The sequence below is a fragment of the Cetorhinus maximus genome, chromosome 14 (genome assembly GCF_964194155.1).
Source record: "Cetorhinus maximus chromosome 14, sCetMax3.hap1.1, whole genome shotgun sequence".
Classification (NCBI taxonomy): Eukaryota; Metazoa; Chordata; class Chondrichthyes; order Lamniformes; family Cetorhinidae; genus Cetorhinus; species Cetorhinus maximus.
The window spans coordinates 95,307,833-95,324,758 of NC_135892.1; the positions used below are offsets into that span (position 1 = coordinate 95,307,833).

Below are 16,926 nucleotides of genomic sequence, written 5' to 3' on the forward strand. Positions count from 1 at the left end.
TACTTATTAATATCTGGGAGGTTAATTACTCAGCCTCCCACAGGGAGTTGTGACAGCCTGGGGAGAAGGTAATCTGAACTAGTCCCTGGGGTCTGACCATCATGGGAGAAACAGGTCAGGTGGATCAAGGCATTGTGTGTAACTGTTTGTAGTCATAAAATGTTACCATTTGTAAGTTGGACTTGGGGATGAGACACTCAGAGCACATAGCACAACCCCATCCTTCTTTTTCCGGTAACAAGGCTCCCTCTGAACACTGGGTGCCATAGTGCTCAACAGGCAGTTCCTACACCCTGTGTTCCTTGCATTCTGAAGGATAGGAAGCATGGGAGAGACATATTTACCGTGGCCATACCCTCCAAAATCAATGAGAAGGCTCATCTGATGTTTATTTGTCGATAGCAATGATGGATCCTCCCTCTTCCCCCACCCCAGCCATTGATAAGGTATCCTGTCCTTCATTTATCAGGATATATACAGGCAAAGTTATTTCAGCATAAGAATCCTTTTTCAGACAATATAGAATTTATGGTGGAACATCCTATCAGCATCACCTAGTAAAACTGATGAGATATTTCATATAGCCAAAGATTATGTGTATCCCCACACCAATGCTGCAAAGTTTTATCCTGAGGAAACTGTCTCCTCTCTTGTCAATGATGTAGTACTGAGAGCTGCATGTATGCTTCTACCCGGCCCTCAGGCTTTTCGTCTCTCTCAATTCCTTCAGGCCCCTCATTTCCTCAGCTAGTCACACACATTAGACTTTTCTTTACTGTCTTAACACTTGTTTCTATTACTTGGCTGTTGCAACATTCTGCCGATGATTGCTTTCCGTATTTGTCTGATTTATTTCAATGACTGCTTGGAATTTATTTTTCTGTTCTTACGCACGCAAAGTGTTGACTGTCTGCCTTTCCTCCCCTCAGATACTGATTCATCTGCTGAACGTTTCCACTGTTTCCCTGTTACTGGCCTCAAAATGTCATCATGTTGAGCTTTACTCTCCGGCCACCCCTGTTCATCTACCCCCCACAGCCCCCCACCTAACCCCTCCCCCTTTCCCCCCCATGCCCTCCATGGTGCTCCTGACAAGGTACCCCATCATCCTCTCTCATGAACAGGGCACTTATGGCAGTGAACAGAGCTGCCACTAGAGGTCACATGCAAGAGAAAAAGGATAATGTGTGCGAGCTCATCTTCTGCAGCACAAAACTGAGCATTGTTGCTATGTTGTGGATTGTTTATTTTGTTGTTAAGCATATAGATTAAAATTTGCATTAATATTGCACCTTTAATGTTAAAAAAAGAACCCCCCGGGTGCCTAAAGAAGGTAAAATGAACACCTACTTGAAAGAGGAGGCATCAGGAGGAGTAACTCCAACGTTGGTCAAAATTGTGGTTTTTAAGAAAGAACTTAAAGGAGATGGGGGGGTGGGGGGTCCGGTTTCACGATGTGGAAGGGTTTAGGAAGTGGAAGTGGTTTAGCGTGGTGGTGGTGGTTTAGGGAGGCAGAAGTGTCCAGACAGGAAATTCCAGTGTGCGGGAATTAGACCACTGAAGGCACGGCTTCTAATAATGAGGCAAGGGGATTCACAAGAGGCCAGCCCAGAAGGGAAAAACAGTAAAAACTGGGAAATAAGAATACTGGTCCGAACTGGTCTTGGATGGCCTTAAAATGGGACACCAATAAAAACTGGGAAAGAAGAGTACTGGTCCCAACTGTTTTTTCCTTCTGGGAGAGGAATGGAGAGTTCAAAGAGGGGTGCGGATGTAGTGATGGAAGCATTGGAGAAAGTTGCAAAGTTGGAGAGGGCTGAAGTCATAAAGAGATTTGAACATATGTAGTAGAATTTTAAATTTTAGGGGTGGAAGTAGGCAGTTGAGACAGAAGGACACTGCTGTTGCAAACAGTGACCAGGGTGAAGAATGAAAGCCGTGGTGTGGAATGGGGTTTGTGGCTGGGATAGAAGATAACGATTTTGAGTTGGAAACATGCAAATATATCTTTATAGAAGAAATGGGAATACATACATGCAGAAATACAAACACTTATGTACGTGTTAACTCATACAAATGCATTGATCATAGATTTTGCAAATTGAACTCTAGCATTTCTTATTATTTACAGAAATCTCTTTTTTGACTCTTGCATTATGTACACATGCTGAAATGACATAAGAACTTTAAGTATTTAAGGGAGTTTCTATGACCTGCTGAAACAGATTACAGAAAAAAATTTTTATTCAAGGAAGGGTGAGAGGCCGATTTTTAAAATTCATTCATACAGTGTGGGCATCGCTGGCTGGGTGAGCATTTATTGCCCATCCCTAGTTGCTCTTGAGAAGGTGGTAATGAGCTGCCTTCTTGAATCACTACAGTCCATGTGGTGTAGGTACACAAACAGTACTGTTAGGGAGGGAGTTCCAGGATTCTGATCCAGCAACAGTGAAGAAACAACGATATATTTCCAAGTCAGGATGGTGAGTGACTTGGAGGGGAACTTACAGGTGGTGGTGTTCCCATCTATCTGCTGCCCTTATCCTTCTAGATGGTAGTTGTTGTGAGTTTGGAAGGTGCGGTCAAAGGAGCCTTGATGAATTCCTGTAGTGCATCTTCTAGATGGTACACACTACTGCTACTGTGCTTTGTGGTGGAGGGAGTGAATGTTTGTGGATGTGGTGCCAGTCAAGCTGACTGCTTTGCCCTGAACGGTGTCAAGCTTCTTGAGCGTTGTGGGAGCTGCACTCATCCAGGCAAGTGGGGAGTATTCCATCACACTCCTGACTTGTGTCTTGTAGATGGTGGACAGGCTTTGGGGAGTCAAGAGGTGAGTTACCCATCGCATGATTCCTAGCCTCTGACCTGCTCTTGTAGCCACAGTATTTATATGGCTAGTCCAGTTCAGTGTCTGGTCAATGGTAACCCCAAGGATGTTGATAGTGAGGGATTCAATGATGGTAATGCCATTGAACGTCAAGGGGCGATGGTTAGATTCTCTCTTGTTGGAGATGGTCATTGCCTGGCAGTTGTGTGGCGCAATGGTTACTTGCCACTTGTCAGCCCAAGTCTGGATATTGTCCAGGTCCTGCTGCATTTGGACATGGACTGCTTCAGTATCTGAGGAGTCATGAAAGGTGCTGAACATTGTGCAATCATCAGTGAACATCCCCACTTCTGACCTTATGGTGGAAGGAAGGTCATTGATGAAACAGTTGAAGATGGTTGGGCCGAGGACACTACCCTGAGGAACTCCTGCAGTTATGTCTGGAGCTGAGATGACTGACCTCCTACAACCACAGCCATCTTTCTTTGTGCTAGGTATGACTCCAACCAATGGAGAGTTTTCCCCCTGATTCCCATAGACTCCAGTTTTGCTTGGGCTCCTTGATTCCACACTTGGTCAAATGCTGCCTTGATGTCAAGGGCAGTCACTCTCACCTCACCTCGGGAGTTCAGCTCTTTTGTCCATGTTTGAACCAAGGATGTAATAAGGTCAGGAGCTGAATGGCCCTGGCAGAACCCAAACTGGGCATCAGTGAGCAGGTTATTGCTAAGCAAATGCCACTTTATAGCACTGTTGATGACTCCTTCCATTGCTTTAGTGATGATCGAGAGTAGACTGATGGGGCGGTAATTGGCTGGGTTGAATTTGTCCTGCTTTTTGTGTACAGGACATACCTGGGCAATTTTTCACATTACCGGGTAGATGCCAGTGTTGTGGCTGTACTGGAACAGCTTGGCTAGGGGCGTGGCAAGTTCTGGAGCACAAACCTTCAGTGCTATTGCTGGAATATTGCCAGGGCTCATTTGGAAAGTGGAAATAGCCTAGAATCCTAGAACTAGATAGTGGATTGTGATTTGAGCCAAAAGTAAAGATGTAACGAAGCAGCCTTTCGAGCTCAGAAAGCACTTTGCAGCTCTCAAAAATATTACAACAGGTACAGTGTCTCAAAACTGGCAACCTTGGCATTTCAGGTCAGGAGCCTTTAGCCAGGGGCACTTTGGGCCAAGTCAGGTCGGGTGGGGAAAATGTCACTTGGAGCACAGGAATAGACCACTAAGCAAGCGGTGAAATGGATAACTAGTCTAGCGCCACACTGCACCATTGCACAATTGGCCGAATTGTTGAGGTAAGTTAGTTTTTTTTAATTTACTCAATTAAAATTGATGCATGGCACATTCTAAAAATGTCTGCTTTTCAGACAATTCCAGTTTTTAGACAGCCAAATTTGAGACACTGTATCTGTAGATTATTTGTTGTGTCTGTAAAAAGGAATGCAAGGCATTTTGATCTGGATTCTCCTCTTCACAGTGGGGCAGGACTTCTACCTGGTCATGGTCATCCTTCATGGTCATCCTAGCTAATTTTCCTTGAGGGTGTTCATCAGCGAGAGGGCGCTTGCTGCTGAAGATGTGGGCAACCCAGGCTGTAATGTCTGTTGGACAGCTGCTTCCACACCAGAAAAGACGACCAACCAATCAAAAAGATCACAGAATCACCGAATTGTTACAGCGTAGAAGGAGGCCACTTGGTCCAAGTGTCTGCACCAGCTCTCCAAATAAGCAACTTATCTAGTGCCATTCCCCTGCCTTATCCCCATAATGCTGTACATCCTTTCTTTTCAGAGAACAGTCTAATTTCCTTTTGAATTCTTCAATTGAACCTGCGTCCACCACACTTTCAGGAGTGCAGTCCAAAGCCTAACCGCTCGCTGTGTGAAAAAGTTTTCCCTCATATTATTGCTCCTTTTACTGCTTAGTTTAAATCTGTGCCCTCTCATTCTCGATCCTTTCACAAGTGGGAACAGTTTCTCCTTATCTACTCTGTCCAGACCCCCATCATGATTTTGAATACCTCTATCAATCCTCACCTCAATTTTCTTTCATCTAAGAAAAACAGTTCCAACTTCTCCAATCTATCTTCATAACTGAAGTTCCTCACTGGAACCTTTCTCATTAATCTTTTCTGCACTCTCTCCAATGCCTTCACATCCTTCCTAAGGTGCAGTGCCCAGAACTAGACGCCATACTCCAGCTGAGGCCAAACTAGTGACTTATACAAGTTCAACATAACCTCAGCAGGTCTGGCAGCATCTGTGGAGAGAGAAACAGTGTTAACATTTCAAATCCGTATGACCCTTCTTCATGGCTCTGAAGAAGGGTCATACGGACTCGAAACGTTAACTCTGTTTCCCTCTCCACCGATGCTGCTGGACCTGCTGAGTTTTTCCAGTATTTTGTGTTTTTGTTTCAGATTTCTAGCATCTGCAATATTTTGCTTTTATTCAACATAACCTCCTCCTTGCTCTTGTATTCTATGCCCCTATTAATAAAGCCCAGGATGCTGTATGCTTTATTAACTGCTCTGTCAACCTGTTCTGCCACCTTCAATGACTTAGGCACATATATGCCCAGGTCCCTCTGCTCCTGCACCCCGTTTAGAATTGTACGCTTTATTTGATATTGTCTCTCCATGCTCTTCCTACTAAAATGAATCACTTCACATTTCTCTGCATTGAACTTCATCTGCCACCTGTCTGCCCATTCCACCAACTTGTCTATATCCCTTTGAAGTTCTACACTATCCTCCTCACAGTTCACAATGATTCCATGATTTGTATCATCCGCAAACTTTCAAATTGTGCCCTGTACACCACAGTCTAGGTCATTAATATATATCAGGAAAAGCAAGGGTCCCAACACTGAACCCTGGGGAACTCCACGACAAACCTTCCTCCAGCCCAAGAAACATCCATTAACCACTACTCTCTGTTTCCTGCCACTCAGCCAATTCCGTACCCATAAAGGAGCTGAAGATTTTTTTTTAGGGCTTGGATAAGACCGAGGCCTAAAAAGGTTGAGGTTGCTGTTCAGCTGTTGCTATTAAACCTTTGCCATCCTTTGAAAGACTTTATGGACTTACCGCTGTTGCTAGACCTACTGCCATCTGCACCCTAGTGGAGAGAGCGGGGTGAGGAGGCAATTGGATTGACATAAGCGTTTCATGTTGTAGATCGGGAAAGGGAAGCTGGCAGAGGTGCCAGTGAGGCAGGGGAAGTGAAATTGAGCTTGGGCTTAAATTTGGCAATAGGCCTTAATGCCTAAGCATGCCTTTGTTCTCATTGCTATCCTGTCCAATTGCAGGCAGTACAGTAGAGGAAAAATGTGGTTCTTTCCCTTCTGATTGTCACTAATTAAAGAAACATTTAGAACTATTAAACATTTACTAATTTATTAATTCGTAACTTTCTTAGAATAAAATAAACTGTGAGTGAGGAGGGGATGGATGATTATAGGAAGTGGAAATTGAGAAGAAGAGAATTGTGATGCAGTGAGTTAGTGCTGGGTTTAAATCAAGCCCAGGATGAAAGGGTTAAATCTTTCTGATCTGTAAGAGTCATAGATGAACGACCTTAAGTGCTGTTAAGGTGTTGAAATTGGAAAAGTATACGGGAAGCAGGAGGAGGGAATTTTCCATGGAATTGTCAAGTATGACAGATCAGCTCTGGAGTTCCACACAGTTGGGCAATCCAGACATTCTTGACGGAGAAGGATAATATGGACGTAAATTGGTTTGGTGGAAACTGACAAACACAGAGAGGAGTTGACAAACCCAACAAACTGCAAAAACATTTTCAATGAAGTCACTGTGGATGACTATGCTTTTCTCACCTGTTGCCTAAATGAAGGACAAAAGGTTACAGTAAATTGGTGACAGCTCAGGGGCAGCAATGAATCCTCCATCACACAACATGGATACTTGGTAAATTTTTGCCTTTCCTTTAAAAATTGTCTCCTCCACAAAAAGATGTTCCTATATTTGGGCTCAATTACTTTATAGGATCCTTCAGTTTGTTTACCAAGATTATGTGGCTGTTTCGGGTAGGATCATTTTAACCAGCAGTTATGTACTTGTGCAGAATACTCCTGATATGAACCTTGGGTAACACTGTGTATAGTCAGAATCTCTGGAAGATTGTGTCATTCCCATAAAAATCAATGTCATTGGACAATATATTAAAAAATATATCTTGCTTATTTGCAGGAATAAGAAGAAAACAATTGTGACCCAACTGTGAGTAACCAGACTGATTTAGCTGAGGGGGTTCAGACCATATCATACAGAGACACTTTGGCAATTTAAAATTGTTATCTTGACTCGGCTAAAGTAAGAAGATAACAGAACATTTTCATTTGTTTCATTTTAAAAAATGTACTTTAATAGTTTATTTTGTTAGAAGTTTGCAGTCCCTTTTTACATATTTGTGTGGGCTATTATTGAGGTATGCTTCCAGCGACACTCATGGCTCTCTGGCACACCATCATATGTCCAATCGTGTTCTGTGAATATAGGCAGCAAGTCACGGCAGACTATTTGACAGTGGGTGCCTCACAGTCGAGCCTGAACATGTCATTGAAAACATTCCGCACACTGAAGGCTCATTGAATAGTGATCAACAGCAGGATTCACTTATAATGCCCCCCCTCTCTCCCCTAGCTCAGGAAGACCGAATCCACTTGTTGCAGCCAAACTGAGATTAGCTAGGTCAGAGCGTAACGGGGCTCGAAATCTGGATTCTCCGCGGTTCCATGGCACACCACACAGAAGCAACTCCCTTCTAATTTACGGGAAGGACGACTTGGGATTTTGTTTTAATTGACAGCTGACATGCACAATATTTGTCCTTGATGCATGGTGACGTTCCTGAAAAGGTATCAATTACTCAGAATCAGAACATTGGAAGAATCACTATCTATTATTTCACACGAACTTTAATAATCCAGGGACTATCAGATGTCACCTAACCCTTTAAAACCTGATACTGCATTGCAGACATCCAAAGAGAGTTAACTGTCTAACAGCTGAAGCAGATCTTTCCGCCCCCCCACATCTAAATCTCATCATGCTTTATTTAAAAACAAAAATAATTTATTCAAAGCAATCCATGATTTTAGAACCATTCCACATGTGTAGCCGATTGTTTATTCCGATGACCTTATCTGCATGAAAGTACATTTTCACAAATGTTAAGTATATAAATTCAGTTGTGCTTTAGAAGCTGCGGGGTTGGTTGGTTGGGCTGAAAGACTGCTTTTATTTTTCACAGAGTGCAACAATTGCTGAATGGCAATCTGTGCAAATACACGCCAGCTTTTCCTTAGTAAAATCTGACAAAGACGAGGCAATTCACAGGAGTCTCCTGCAGGCATTCAAAAGTCTTTCAACCTCTGGCTACTCCAGTTCAAAGAAAACATTCGAACATTTTGCTATATCATCTCACCCAGTAGTTTTAAACCAGTTCATCTGTTGGCTGAAATCTTGCAATATATGAATGATTGCAAGCAGTTTGCTTTCTGTTATAAGGTGTGGATTGTTTAGTTAGGGAAAACACCAGTTAGGGAGAAGGCACCCACCGGTCACAGGATTAAGTGCTTGCTGTTTATTTTTGCGAAAGGCAAAGTCAAGTGCAATAACGGAGACCCTTACAGGCTGTTTAACAGCAATACATGGACACACTGTCTGGGCGGTTAGAACTAGTAATTTATGACAGCTGGTTTTTCACGCAGGTTTTTCCTTGGGGGTGGGACGAGGATTGCAATTTTTTTTTTCCCCGTTTCTCGTTTGCAGTTTTCCGTGACTGACCCAACTTCCCTCACTCACTCTGAAATGCTGCACTCCTCGACCACCAGCCAGCCTGTACATTTAGCCTCAGCTTTAATTGGTCCATTTTTAATTGTCTGACGGAGGATTATTCGCAATCGAATAATCAGTAGTTAAAAGTCAAAAGGACACCTCGGTTAAAGACCCAGAAACAAACAGTTATCCTAAACTCAAATTGTATTTCCTTTTCCTTTACTATGCCGAAAGTGTGCAAATTTCGAAGCAGCACAGCACAGACACCAGGATTATACTAACTTCAACTGGGGAAGCTCACCCGTTATAGCCTGTGTGCTTGCCCATGTCCTACAGTGGGAGGCTGAGGTGACAATGACTTCTCCAGTCGATCGGATACAATACACAACCATTACTCCATTTCATCACCTATAGAAAATATATTGTTGCCCCTCAAAACACTTTGCAAAAATTTCCAAAATGCTGATGACAAAATATCTTGACCATCCAAAAAAAAAAGGAAAAATAGCCTTGCCACATTTGACAGCTGTAAAATGGTTCATGATATGACAGCAGGAGCTGGGTCCAGATCAAAACTTTAGTAAAGTACAGCGTTATCAGGATGGTACAGGATATAGAAGCTGCATAAAGAGCCTTGTTTAGAGAATCATAAACCTGTTTTTTAAGTACTTTAGCTGTCACCTGATAGAATGCAGCACATTTTGTAAATATTATCAATGCTACATTACAATTATCATAGCCTTTATGTGAACGTTTCACATAGCTACAAATAACAGCTAAAAGAAGCACCTCTTACCTTTTCCTTGATCTGCACATGTGAATTGGATGTGATGTACAGGATATGTAACTTGGCTGTCCCATTGTATACATTAATCCACCAAAAGCTTAACCAATTCTAGTGTGGTCCTCTCATTGTGGTGCCCCCAGTCTCCTTTCAGTTATTCCCTGTGTTAGCACTCTACTACAGACTGCTTTTGGCTTCGAACCTCTGTTCAACTGACTAGTACTGGAATGCCTTCAGGCACTAGTGAATTGCTGCCGCCCATGTGGCGGGCTGATTTGTTACTGTGCTTGTGATGTCATGGCTGGCACACCTACTTGATCTATATGCATACTGTGAGTTGAAGGATAGATGAAGAATGTTGATGTACAAAGCAGCAAGCTGCGCTGCTCTGTTAAGGTCACAGATTTGCTCACCTCTCATGGACAAAGGTCATTTTCAACTCCATTCGGCTTTTAAAATACATTGTGGTAGCAGATAATACAAACATTTGCAATTGAACCCTGTCTCAGAGATACTGCCTGCTTTTCCCAATCATGCACAATTTAAAATGATAACTACTGTTTGCCAATGTAGCTACAGTTAAATATGATTTAAATCACTAAATGTTAAAGTCATTCAATATAAATCTGTAATCCATAAGGGGTAAACATTGTCTGTATGAGAAAATAAAAGTTTATCATCTTGCGACAACCCAAATTTAACGTAGAAGCCTTTTACATGATTCTGCTTGGTATTGCCAAATATTACTTTCCAATTATATAAAAGGTTCAACAGTACTGCTATGTAAGTAATAATTGATGAGAAGATGTGTAATCATTCTTTTTTTAAGCAGTGAGGATAAACCTGTCACTGGCATTGGCTTAAAAAGCACCGAATCCTGTCATGTCTCTGAGCTCATCATTTAAATTAGCCCTTGTACTCCATTCACTAATCTGTCAGAATGGGGAAAAATATCGATCGCCATTTTAAAATTAAACCTCTTCCAAACCTCTCAATGGTTTTCCAACTTCTAAACGCAGTCATTATGTGAACAGAATCTTAATGCAGAGATATGAGGAGGTCACATTAAAATTCTAAAAACAACCCTCTAAGTGAGTATATGTCATAATGGTTAGCCACAATGGCCAATCACAGCCTTAATAGCGATTGCTTAGTAATCCCATTTGTAAGTCATTCAACAGAGTACTTATTAACCCTCGGAGATAATTTGTATCAATTTTTTTTATTTTAAAAGATTTGCGAGCTGCAATTCCATCAATGCATTCTATGGAAAATACAATCCACAGTCGAGAAGCTTGAACAGGTTCTAAATGTCAATAGTATTCCAGGGCAGAATTGCAACTTGAAACTAGTTGATGGCTAATTGTGATCGCTTAACCAGAGTACTACTTTATTTCCTTCATTCATCCTTCCTCTCAAGAGTGTGGCAACTAGTGCTGCTGCGATAGCTGATGACACCCTTTGTGCAAATGGTCATCTTAAGTCCGAGCTGGCAGTGAGAGTCCGCAAGGCATTTGCCCATGGGGGCACTGCAACCAAGTCAGATCATGTCCTCATCTGATGTCCAGCAGAGAGCGTCCAACAGTGGTCGGCACTGGTAAATCAGACTCTTTACTTCCTTCCCCAGTTTAAAGCCACAAGAGGCCCTGAGAGCTAATTCAGCAACAGAGCAGGAAATCAATTTGGGGCTTGGCCCTTGGGGATCAGCAGCAGGCACGTACACCCGGAACCATCAAGGGCAAGCAATGTATTTTCTTTTTAAAGCTTCCTGTAATTAAATATTTTTTTTTTTTTTTTGTAAAAATATACTTTATTCATAAATTATCTTCAATCACATTCAAAACCATTTCAAAAACAACATTACAAGGGTACAATCCAGGTTAAACTTTTACAAAATGTATCACCAGGTGCATCAGTACAAACAATATTACAGTCATTTACAGCCTTTCATTTTGATCTGTACAGCCCGAGGGGCTCTAAACAGTTCCCAGTCTCTCGGTGCGCTGTGGTAGAAAGGTCTTAGACAGCGACCCTTCCCCATTGCGCCTTTGCGGCAGCTGCCCCAAGCTTTAGTGCGTCCCTCAGCACGTAGTCCTGGACTTTGGATTGTGCCAGTCCGCAACAATCGGTCGGGGACAACTCTTTGTGCTGGAAGACCAACAAGTTTCGGGCAGACCAAAGCGCCTCTTTCACCGAGTTGATGATCCTCCAGCTGCAGTTGATGTTTGTCTCGGTGTGTGTCCCTGGGAACAGCCCGTAGAGCACAGAGTCCTGTGTCACAGAACTGCTCGGGATGAACCTCGACAGCAACCACTGCATCTCTCTCCAGACTTTCTTTGCAAAGGCACAATCCACAAGGAGGTGAGCAACGGTCTCTTCCCCACCACAGCCACCTCGAGGGCAACGTGCAGAGGGGGTGAGCTTCCTGGCGTGTAGGAAGGATCTGACGGGGAGGGCCTTTCTCACCACCAGCCAAGCTACGTCTTGGTGCTTGTTGGAAAGTTCTGGCGATGAGGCATTCTGCCAAATGACTTTGACAGTCTGCTCGGGGAACCATCCCACAGGGTCCACCCTCTCCTTATCCCTCAGGGCCTCTAGGACGTTACGTGCTGACCACTGCCTGATGGACTTGTGGTCAAAGGTGTTTTTCTGCATAAATTTTTCCACCAGGGACAGGTGGTACGGCACGGTCCAACTACTTGGAGCGTTCCGCGGCAGCGTGGCCAGACCCATCCTTCGCAACACCGGGGACAGGTAGAACCTCAGCACGTAGTGACACTTGGTGTTTGCGTACTGAGGGTCTACGCACCGCTTGATGCAGCCACACACAAAGGTGGCCATCAGTATGAGGGCGATGTTGGGCACGTTTTTTCCCCCTTTATCTAGAGGCTTGTACATCGCGTCCCTGCGGACACGATCCATTTTCGACCTCCAGATAAAGCGGAAGATGGCTCGAGTGATCGCCGTCGCGCAGGAGTCTGGAATGGGCCAGACCTGCGCCACGTACAGCAACAGCGAGAGTACCTCACACCTGATGACCAGGTTCTTACCCGCAATGGAGAGGGAGCGTCGCTCCCACATGCCCAGTTTCCTTTTCACCATAGCCACTCGCTCCTTCCAGTTTCTAACGCATGCCCCGGTCCCTCCGAACCATATCCCCAGCACCTTCAGGCCGTCAGCCCTGACAGTGAAGGGGACAAAGGATCGGTCAGCCCAGTTCCCAAAGAACATGGCCTCGCTCTTCCCACGATTTACCTTGGCTCCCGAGGCCAGTTCGAACTGGTCGCAGATGTGCATCAGTCTGCGCACCGACAGCGGATCTGAGCAGAAGACGGCGACGTCGTCCATGTACAGGGAGGCTTTTACCTGAGTGCCTCCACTGCCTGGGATCGTCACTCCTCTTATGCCCGGATCCTTCCTGATGGACTCGGCAAAGGGTTCTATGCAGCACACGAAAAGGACAGGCGAGAGAGGACAGCCCTGCCTGACTCCAGATTTAATCGGAAAGCTATCTGTTTCCCACCCATTGATTGAGACTGCGCTACTGATGTTAGTGTAGAGCAGTTGGATCCAATTTCGAATTCCCTCCCCAAAGCCCATTTTGGAGAGCACATCCCCCATGTAGGTGTGCGATATTCTGTCAAAGGCCTTCTCCTGATCCAAGCTGATGAGGCAGGTATCCACACCCCTGTCCTGTACATAGGCAATCGTATCCCTGAGCAGCGCCAGGCTGTCAGAGATCTTCCTGCCTGGCACAGAGCAGGTCTGGTCAGGGTGAATCACCAATTCCAGAGCGGATTTGACCCGATTGGCGATGACCTTGGACAGAATCTTATAGTCCATATTCAACAGTGAAATGGGTCGCCAATTTCTAATTTCCTCCCTTTCCCCCTTGTGCTTGTAGATGAGGGTGATGATGCCTTTCCTCATGGATTCTGACATACTACCGGCCAGGAGCATACTCTCGTACACTCCTAGCAGGTCTGGGCCGATCAAGTCCCACAGAGCCGAATACAACTCCGCCGGCAAGCCGTCGCTTCCGGGAGTTTTACTCTTCTCGAAGGACTCAAGGGCCTTAGTCAGTTCATCAGGAGTTAGCGGTTTGTCTAGGCTCTCCCGCGTACTGTGGTCTAAGACCTCCGTGATAGAGGACAGGAAGGACTGGGAGGCCGTGCTGTCCGTGGGCTTCACGTCATACAGTCCGGCATAAAAGGATTTGCTGATCCTCAGAATGTCGGACCGTGATGACTTTACTGAGCCGTCTTCTTCCTTCAGGCTGCTGATCACAGAGCGCTCTCTGTGTACCTTTTGGAAGAAGAAACGTGAGCACGTCTCATCCTGCTCCACGGAGCGGACTCTGGAACGGAAGATGATCTTGGAGGCCTCCGAGGCAAAGTGCGAGGCTTGCTGGCCCTTCACCTCTTGGAGCTCCTCCTTGACATCGACCCCCATCGACTGCAGCCGGAGCAGATTCTGCATCTTTTTCTGGAGTCGGGACATTTCCCTCTGTTCCTTTCTAGCTTTCTGGGTGCCTTTGAGGATGAAAAACCTCTTGATGCTTCCCTTGATCACTTCCCACCAGTGTGTCAGGGACTCAAAGAGGGGTTTCACGGTTCTCCAACCTTTGTAATCCCTCTTGAGCTCCTCAATGTTCTCTGGGGTCAGCAGTTGCACATTTAGCTTCCATGCCCCCCTGCCCACCCTCAGGTCCTTCTCCAAGTGGCAGTCCGCCAGTAGGAGGCAGTGGTCAGAGAAGAACACCGGCTTGACCTCGGTGGATCTGACTGTGAATGCACGGGACACAAACAGGAAGTCTATCCTGGAACGAATGGACCCGTCTGGCCGCGACCAGGTGTATCTACGCTGCGCTCCGTCTGCAGGGTTGCTGAAGACGTCGTGCAGCTTGGCATCCTTAACTGTTTCCATCAGGGATCTGGACGTAGCGTCCAATCTGCTTCCGGCCCTGCCGGATCGTCCAGCCGCATCGATGATGCAGTTGAAGTCCCCGCCCAGAATGACCGGCCTGGAGGTCGCCAGCAGCAGTGGGAGCTGCTGAAAAACCTCCAGCCGCTCAGCCCCTTGTGCCGGGCCATACACGTTAATTAACCGGAGTGGAGCGTTCTTGTACATTACGTCTGCTACGAGGAGTCGCCCGCCCACCACCTCCTTGACCTCGGAGACGGTGAAGTTGCCTCCCCGCAGCAGAATACCCAGGCCGGAGGAACGAGAGTCGTTTCCGCCCGACCAGATCGATGGCCCGTGGGACCACCATCGTGACCATTGCCTGTAGGAGCTGAGGTGCGGTATCGCACACTCCTGCAGAAACAACAGGTCAGCTTTGACCTTGGCTAGGTAGTCCAAGGTCGCGACACATCGCGTAGTAGATTTAATGCTACGCACATTTATGGATACAATCTTTAAACCCATTTTAAAGCATTTATTCTCCTACCAAACCCACTGTCTCTGAGAGTCCCAGACCTTTAGTCTGCTCCTTCATACCCGTAGTGAGCTCAAATTCCTTCACTTTGGATGGGCTGAGGTAGATCTCCTTGGCCGTGTTCTGCTCCAGTGGCATCTGGAGGTTCACGTGGAGAGCGGGTTTTGAGATGACCTTTGCTGGAGAAGCTTCTCCAAAACTCACCCCCTCTGGGGTGTTGCTGTTCCCGGCTTCCTGGAGCTGGGGTGCGATGATTGCCTCACTGCTCCCAGATTCCAGGGGCTGTGGTGCACTGGCCTCCTCCGGTTGCAGGCAAAGTTGGGGTGCGCTGGTCTCCTTGTTGTCTCCAATTTTCTGGAGCTCGGGTGTCTCGTCCTCCAACGCCCTGGAGCTTTGCCGCCTCTTCTGTCGGTGCCGCTCTGGCACTTCATCATCCGAAGAGCTGCTGCCCTTGTCATCCGTGTCGGATGGGAGACGCCTCTTGCCGCTTCTCTGGGAAACGCCTTTGCTTCTTCTTCGCTCCCTCTTACTTTTCTTGTTCTTCACCGTCCGCCACTCCCCCTGCTGCTTTTCCACTGCTGCCTCCTCCTCCATTGATTCGCTGTCCTGAGGACTGGGAGGTTCAGGGGGTAGTGCTGTTGATTGGCTCTCTGTTGCCTCAATCTCTTTCTCCACCTTGTCTCTCTCTGTGTCCTCCTTTGTCCCGTTGAGCTCCCTGGGGGCCTTGGTGGTTGGAGTGACACGAAACATTTCTTCTGCTTCCCCCTGGTCGGCTTTGGCTGCCTGTGCGTAAGTACGGCAGCGTTTGGGGCAGGTCCTGTAGAGGTGACTTGCCTCGCCACACAGGTTGCAGCACTTGGCCTGTTTGCAGTCTTTTGTCTGGTGCCCTTCCTGTTTGCAGATCTTGCAGAGGGAGGCGCTGCAGTTGGCCGCCACATGACCAGCCTTGCCGCATGAGCGACAATGCTTGGGTTGCCCAGCGTAGACCAGGTAGCCCCGGTTTCCCCCGATAGCGAAACTGGAGGGAGGGTGTAAAATGGCTCCCTTACCATCGGTCTTTAGCGTGACCTTAAACAGGCGTTTGCCTGTCCAGATCCCCAAGTCGTCTCGAATCTCGGTGCCGCTCCCCACCTTATCGAAGTACCTGGTGAGGAAGGTGACCACGTCGGCGACAGGGACGAAGGGGTTGTACCCATGCACCATCACCTCACGTTCCCGTTGCAACGGCAGAGAAAAGTGCGGCTCCGCCGTCAGGATCTTCATCTCCGGCAGGTCTCTCTTCTCCTCGAACACCCTCAGGAGCCGGACGCAGTCTGCCACCCGCTTGAACGTCACGTCAAAATAACCGCCTTTGCGGGAGTCATGCAGGGTGAAGATCTCCGTAGCTTGGAAGCCGCACGCCTTCAACGGGATCCTCCTGGTGAAGAAGCCCCGATCCATAGGTGATCCTCCTTCGCTGTGGTTCACCGTGACTTGGACGGTGATAGGTAGCCCACGGTATGGATTTGGATTGCGATTGGTTATCGCCCTTCCATCCCGACCTTGCCTTGGCAGGACCATGGTGTCGCCCCTGCAACACTTGATCTTAGCCAAAAGGCCGAGAAGTACTTTTCTAGTTAGTCAAATGTCAAAAGAAAAATGAAAATGCCGGTTAGGCTGTTTTGCACAGCCAATACAGATAGATTCCTCTTTAAACTGACACTTCAGTGCAGCTTTATAATAAAAGCAGGTTTAACATGAAACCTAATTGTGTAGAGAAGATTCTAATCAAGTCTTCTTGAGTTGTGACATGTTTTGTTTTCCCCCTTTTCTACTGTTCTTAGCATTTGGCAGCGCGTTGGTGGCATGCAAATGAATTTCCAATGAAAGAACACTTGGTTTTTTTTACTTCTCTCTTTCAGGCAGAGGTTGGGAGGAGCGACTTGTGGTTGAATAAAAATATTGCATTTAACAGACATGAGGAAATAAGTGACAAGTGAGGACAAAAGGATATTTTCAAAAGAGTTTTTGCTTTTAATTTCGTTGCCTCCCAGTGGCAGGGCTGCTGGGGGTGGGGAGGTGGGGGGG

General features: G+C 46.2%; 1 protein-coding gene across 6 annotated transcripts in view; it reads right to left on the reverse strand.

The window, feature by feature from the left end:
• Window positions 1–16,926, reverse strand: part of chrm3b (cholinergic receptor, muscarinic 3b) — a 1,038,143-nt gene that overhangs the window by 238,118 nt on the left and 783,099 nt on the right. Inside the window, exon 1 of one of the 6 annotated variants that reach the window (XM_078557270.1) lies at window positions 9,435–9,615. The exons of the other annotated variants lie outside the window; for them this stretch is intronic. The gene's annotated coding sequence lies outside the window, so the exon portion shown is untranslated. Of the gene's footprint in view, window positions 1–9,434; window positions 9,616–16,926 lie in introns of those variants that run through there. 6 annotated transcript variants of the gene reach the window in all.